Source organism: Nannospalax galili, unplaced genomic scaffold, assembly GCF_000622305.1.
Source record: "Nannospalax galili isolate Female #2095 unplaced genomic scaffold, S.galili_v1.0 scaffold46, whole genome shotgun sequence".
Lineage (NCBI taxonomy): Eukaryota > Metazoa > Chordata > Mammalia > Rodentia > Spalacidae > Nannospalax > Nannospalax galili.
In genome coordinates, this window is record NW_008355790.1 from 1,776,245 (window position 1) to 1,783,028 (window position 6,784).

Genomic DNA, 6,784 nt, shown 5'->3' on the forward strand with positions numbered 1-6,784 from the left:
CGGTCGCGCTCCCTCCCTCGCCTCCCCCTTCGCCCTCCTCCCTCCTCCCTCCGCCCTTCCTCCCCAGTGTTTGTTTCAAGCTTGTGCAACCGGGAGGTGGAGGCAAGAGGGAGGGCGCGAGCGGCCAGCCTCGAGGTGCGGAAGTTCGCCGCCGCCGTTCATTGGCAGGCAGCGCCGCTTTCATCATTTCTCGGAAAAGTCAATTTCATTTTCACTTCCCCACGTCGCGGCTGCCCGGAGCAACAAGCGGCAGCGCGTGAGTCTGCTGCTTCAGCAGAGGGGCTCTCAGGACGCCTGGACGCGGGAGAGGGGGTTCCGAGGGTGATGGGCGCTGGCTGGGGCTGGAGGTCCTGAGGAGGGCGGTACCTGACTGCATCTTACCTGATGGTGGTGCCTGGGAAGCCAAGGGACTCCTCCCGACCTGCGGGTCGTTAAGTGTGGAGAACTGCTATGCCCAGAGCGAATATACAGACTCATCTTGGAAAGCCGCCCGCTGCAAAGGAATGTAAGGAAGAAAATCGACCGTAAAGAGGCATTACTCGCCGCCCTACTTCATCCGTGGTTTGAGGGACCAGCCTGGCACTGTGTGGAGGCTAGGACGATAAGAAAGGCCTTCCCCCTAGTAAGTCACGCTCCAAGGCTAGTTATCGCCTGTGCCACGTTCCAGGTTTCATTCCTGCAGCGTGAGATGGGCAAGGGTGTGAGTTGCATGAACTTAAGATGTCTTAATTAAGGGTTGGTCCAGGAGGAAGGCTTAAGGCTGCGGATTAATTTCTAGCCAAGTTCACATTTGATCTTATAAACTGGACATTCTTGGCCTCTGCCCTCCATCTGTATCCTGGAATTAAAAAAGCATGCAAAGGTACAGGAAAAGCACCTGTGACAGGTGCAGCGGCTGTCACCTGTTAGCTCAAACCAGTACAGCTCACTTGGGACCTATTTCTTTTCGGCGGCTGGCTTTAAAAGTATGGGTTCGAATTTAGTTACATCTGTTTTCTCCCTGACTTACAGTTTCATCAGCCTTCTACCAACCTTCTCTAACCACCAGAGAAAATTCTGTCCGGAGAGACGTAACTATCTGTGTGTAAACACCTCCTGAATTCCACCTCCTCCTCATCATCACAGAAGTACTGAAATCCACTGACTGGAAAAATCGGAAAGTATCCAGACATACATGTGGGAGGAGGTTGTGAGAGTTAGGGCTCTGATGGTCTTAAAATAGATCCCTCCTGCACACACTATTCTTTATTCTGTCTTAATAACACTGTGTAACATTGGCTTTCCTGTTTTATAAGTCAATAACCATAAGTATATACAAACTACAAGAAAATTGTCATTCTATCAACCTGAGTGAAAAATCCAATAACCATTAGTCTTTTTCTTTCTTTCTTTCTTTTCTTTCTTTTCTTTCTTTCTGCCTTTCTTCCATTGTGTATGTATGTGAGTGTGGGCAGGAAAGGGAGTTACATGTGACATGCATGTGCAGACCAGAGGACGATGTCAAGTATTTTTCTCTACTTCCATGTTATTCCCTTAAGACAGTCTCTCACCAGAACCTGGAGCTAGACTGTCAGCCAGTCTAACCCCCACAGTGCTGGGTTAACTGGTACACACTGTGGCTTTTTAAGTGGACAGTTGAGGATTTTAACTCAGCTCCTCCTGCTTGTACAGCAAGCACTGCTCCCCACTGATCCACCTCCCCAACCTCCTGCCCCTTCCTTTCTTTCTTTTCTTTTTCTCTTTCTCTCTTTCTTTCTCTTGCTGTTACCACTGTTGCTGCTGCTGCCGTATTTTGTTGTTGTTTGTTTGGCCTGGTTTGATTGATTGGTTTTTGCTTTTGTTTTTCGAGACAAGGGCTTGCAATGAGGCCCAGGCTGGCCAGAACTCCCTATGTAGGCCTCAGTTTCTCAAGTCCTGGGATTATAGGCATGTGCCACCATTTGGAGTGTATTTTGTATTCTTTTATTTATAATATTTAATTTATTGTTTTTATTTTATGCGTATGAGTGTATTGCCTGTGTGTATATAAGTGCACCCGTGCCATGCAATGCCCAAGGAGGTCAGAAGAAACTGGAACTAAGAGTTAGACAGTTGTTCCCTGGAACTGGAGTTAGATAGTTGTTAGCCACCATGTGGGTACTGGGAGTCAAACCTGGGTCCTCTGCAAGAGCATCCAGTGCTCTTAACCGCTGAGCCATCTCTCAGGCCCCTGTTTTGTTTTCTCAATCTATGCCAAAGCAGTTGCCTTCTGTTCTCTAAAGCAGAAAGAGAGGAGACAAAGTGTTGTTCTGAATTTCTCGCTTATTACATTTTCAGTTCCATATCCTTCACGTGTAGGCCCAAAGACTGGAAGAAACCATGAGGTCTAGTAGGGCTAGCTGACTCTGCCTTCCTGGGCTCTACTGCCTCTGTAGTAAAAATTCAGAGGAGCCAGACAAGATGATTCCCATAAATTTCTGCCCTGCATCTAATGACTTATTGCCATACACAAAGGTTAGTCTTAGAATTCCATTGCTGGGTACAGAAAGCATCCAGACTGCTGTGATTCTGATGACTGACCTCCCCACATATGTCTCTTTTCTAGACACTCCATCAGGAAATAGACCTGCCTGCTTTAAGTGCAATCCAATCCCACTGTTTCAGCATAGGCAAAGCTCCAATTATGCCTGGTCTTTGATAAGCAGCAAGAAGTTTGTACAGACTCTTCTTTTTTCAGTTTTTCTTGATATCTTTCTCCCCACTACATACATCCAATCAGGCATATCCTTTTTATATATTGATGCTATATCCCAATGCTTCTGGACAAGGCCAGTCCCTAGAGTATAGCCTTCAATTGTTACAGTTCCTGTGAAACATGCTCCGGGTCACCTCTCTTGGGCACTTCCAGGCCACCTGTCACATTGTAATCCAAGTTAAGCAAAAACCCCTCTGTAGCTCTCAGAATAAACATTGTGTTATTAACAAGACACATAAAGTCCATTTAATGTGGTGGAGACTACTTTCCAACCCCATCCAAGCTGTTGCTCCCTGCAAGGCTTGCATTCCTCCCTTGCTAAACCACCTAGCTTCCTTTTTTTGTAGAACATTATAGTGATTCCCCTTCTTCTTTTATCATTAGCCTCAGGCCCAGCACATAACCATTCAAATACTCAAGAATTTGTAATTACTTGCTCCTTTCTTTAAATTCTCACAAAATATTTAACTTTATCAGAGCATTTGTTTTATACTTTAATAGTATTCTAATATAAATGTAGCTGATAGTTATTGTGCAGAATTCAGAAAATATAGAAAAGTTAAAAGAAAAACAATAGCCACCTTGCCAGGCACGGTGGCACATACCTGTAATCCTAGCACTTGAGAGGCTAAGAAAGGAGAGGGAGTTTGAGTACAAGGAAGCCTGGGCTACACAGTGAGACCCTGTCTCAAAAAAAAAAAAAAAAAACAAGGGTTTGGGGATGTAGTTCAGTTCAGTTGTTAGAATGCTTTCCTAGTGTGAGTAAGGCCCTAGGTAAGTAAGGCACACACACACACACACACACACACACACACAGAGTCATCCACCTGGAATTTTACCAGTCAGAAAGAAGTCTATTGATATTCGTATGTACTTCCCACTAGTAATTTTTCTAAAGTATCATTTCCAACTCTGGTCTACTCAGGCTCTACATCATCTCAGAGTTCTGACTGCGCTCCACCTCTTCCTCTGTGCTTGTGTGATATCCCTGTTCCATTTCTTGGCTGGCTTCTCTTCTGCTGCCAGCCCCTTAAATTATGGTGTTTCCAAGCACTCTATCCTCAACCCTCTTATTTTCTCATTTTACATGCTCTTTCTCTTTGGGTGCTCTCATCCCCACCCAAAGCCTCAGATAGTTCTGCAGATGATCCTCAACTCACAATCATTCTGCTTACAATTTTCCAATTATATACTGATGCGAGAGCAATGCAGAATCAATAGAAACTATATTGCAAATCTTGAATGTTGGTCTTTTTTCTGTGCTAGTAATAGGTACTACAATGCTTGTTGCCATGTTGAACAATGACAGGGAGCCACAGCTCCCAGTCAGCCACAAGATCACAAGGTGAAACAGCCCACACCCTGCAATGTGCCAGTTGCTAAGCTATAATCTTCCATAGGCTCAGCATATCAAATGCATTTTTAGTATGCAGTGTTTTCAACTTAAGATAGGGGTTTGTGGCCCTTTATAAGTTAAGAAGCATCTATATTTGTTGATGATTTCAAAGTCTAACTTCTGGGCTCCAGGCATATTGCCTCCTAGATATTTGTCAGATCCAAATAAATACATAGTTCTAAAGCCAAATTCATAACATCTTTCCATACAAATTCAGATGTGTCACTTCATTGGCTAGCAGGAACTGGGAAACATCACAGTACCCCCCCACAGTTGTTTGAGCTGCTGGAGCCCCCTGAGGCATAGGTATTTCTTGCAATTTTCCAGGCCCTTCAACTCATAAAACGTAGGATGAATTGCACTCTGTTCTTATGCCCTTGATGAAATGTCACTGCAGACCAAAGACGTTAAATATGACCCAGAACATTCACATGGTATTGATATACACAGTCACGAAATATATCTTAGCTTTTTGACGCGATGTATATACTAATAAATCTCTGTGGAAAATGAGTCAATATGGCAAAATGCAACCTCTTTGGTAGTCTGGAAAAAGTACCATTTTCCATATAAGGGTGCCCACCAGATACCTTAATCTAATACAAAAATGTAATACATATGAACAGTCTTGCAGAGTGAAACCATAATGTGTTTCTGGGTATTGCGTGTTTTATTCCACCTGCAGAATGGCCAACCCAAGGAATCTCTCTGGGTGTGTTATAACTAATTTCTTTTCAGGAGAGTTGGCTAAGGACGATGATTATTTAAGCAGGATGGGAATAGTTCTTATATGTAGATACTAAGAAAAAAAGTTCTAAGTATACTCAGAGTGAGCCCCTTTTAAAATGGGTTTTTAATTTCTTTTGCTAACAGATGAGATATTTTAATAAAGTGATGATTCAAGTAGCAAACATTTGCTGAGTGTCCAAGAACACTTCTCAGCATTGGGTGTAGAAGAGTGAACCAAAGAAAGAAAACTGCTTTTTTCTAGGAAGTTTTTATTCTGTTTTGGTTTGGGGTTTTTTTTGTTTTGTTTTGTTTTGTTTTGTTGTTTGTTTGGTTTTTTTTTTTTTTTTTTTTGAGACATAGTCTCACTCACTGTGTACTCTTGGCTGACCTTGAACTCACTGTGTAAAACAGGCTGGCCACAAACTCACAGAGATTTGCTACCTCTGCCTCCCAAGTGCTGGGATTAAAGGCATGCGCCACCATGCCCAGCTGGCCAGGAAATTTTCCTACAGTGCAATCAACTAACATGTTCATTGCCATTGTAGCATCTCAGTAATGTCCAGGGCATGGCCTGTAACTATAGTCACAGCTTGTAGAGCTGTATATCCAAGTTGAAAAGGTGTAATATGTGGCATATTGACTAAAGCACAATGAGAGCTGAGATTAAAAGCAGAGAGTCCTGGTGCCCCTGTGTTGTCTGTGGTAACACTGGTAACATTTCTGTGCTGACCATCGTGGCTCTCCTCTGGGGTTCTATAATTGGGAGCGGGGGTGTCTGTGTATGAATACTTGCAATGTGCATGTGGAGACCAGAGTAAAATGTCGAGTGCCCTATTCTGTCTCCATGTTAACACAATGGAAAAATGAGTCTTCCACACTCGCCAGAGCAGGTGATCAGTACAAAGTCAGTAGTCCTACACTGCAAAGAACAGTCTGGTGGAGACCAGAGGGAATAAAAATAGAACCAAGATAAATTCTAGTTGAACAGTAGAATTGTGGTGAGGCTGTAAAGCATTTAATCAAGTTCAAGAGTCCCTGGTAATAAATCTGAGAGATTCTTGAGGATGTTTGGTCATTGGTTCCATTTAACTAAAAACTGAAATAAAGCTTTGTTGCAAAATCATGAAAATCATGAGTTTACATTGTGCAATATATTGCCCAATCCTTACTAATAAGTATCCATTTTGTCCTGATCTAGAGAAGGAAAGGGAAAATATTTTGAAATTTCCAGTATTTCATTCTCTCTCTCACCTCCACCCTTTTCTGTGTATGTGTATGTGAAGAAAAGGGCAGCTTGTGGCAGGAGTTTTTCTTGTCCAAAGGGAAGACTTTGAACTTTGAAAACTTCAATTGGTTTTTTTGGCATAATTTCCCAAGTGACTATGAACTATTCATTTTTGTCTACCATGTCAAACTATAAAGTACTGTTTACCTTTAAATGCAAATAGGAAAAGTATCTCTAGCTTTATCCTGATGTTCTTTAGAAAATGAACTATATTGCTTATATGGATTAAGGATATAAAATTCAAATTTGTAACAAATTCAGCAAACTGTGATTGGAGAGATGGCTCAATTGGTGACATGCTTACTGAACAATCATGGAGACCTGAGTTCAGATCCCAGCACCCACATAAAAGCTGGCTGGGAAGGCACATACCTTTACATCCCAGCACTGGAGAGGCAGAGACCGATCCCTGAAGCTCACTGGACAGCCTAGTTGAATCAGTGAGTTTCAGGTTCAGTGAGAGATACTGTATCAAAAAATAAGACACAGAGAAATTGAGAAAGATTCCGGACATGGACATCTGGCCTCCATGTGCATGCATATACACATGAACACATACATGAAATAAAAATATAAATAAATACAATAAATTCAGCAAACCATTCAAGCCACTGGTCACTAGTACAGTTAAATAATATTT

At 42.5% G+C, this 6,784-nt stretch overlaps 1 long non-coding RNA gene across 1 annotated transcript; it reads left to right on the forward strand.

The window, feature by feature from the left end:
* The first annotated feature begins 142 nt into the window (after nt 1-142).
* LOC115067751 lies at nt 143-1,071 on the forward strand. Its single transcript, XR_003847117.1, has 2 exons — nt 143-622; nt 1,012-1,071. It is a non-coding gene; the product is annotated as an uncharacterized LOC115067751 (long non-coding RNA).
* Nucleotides 1,072-6,784: the final 5,713 nt, after the last annotated feature.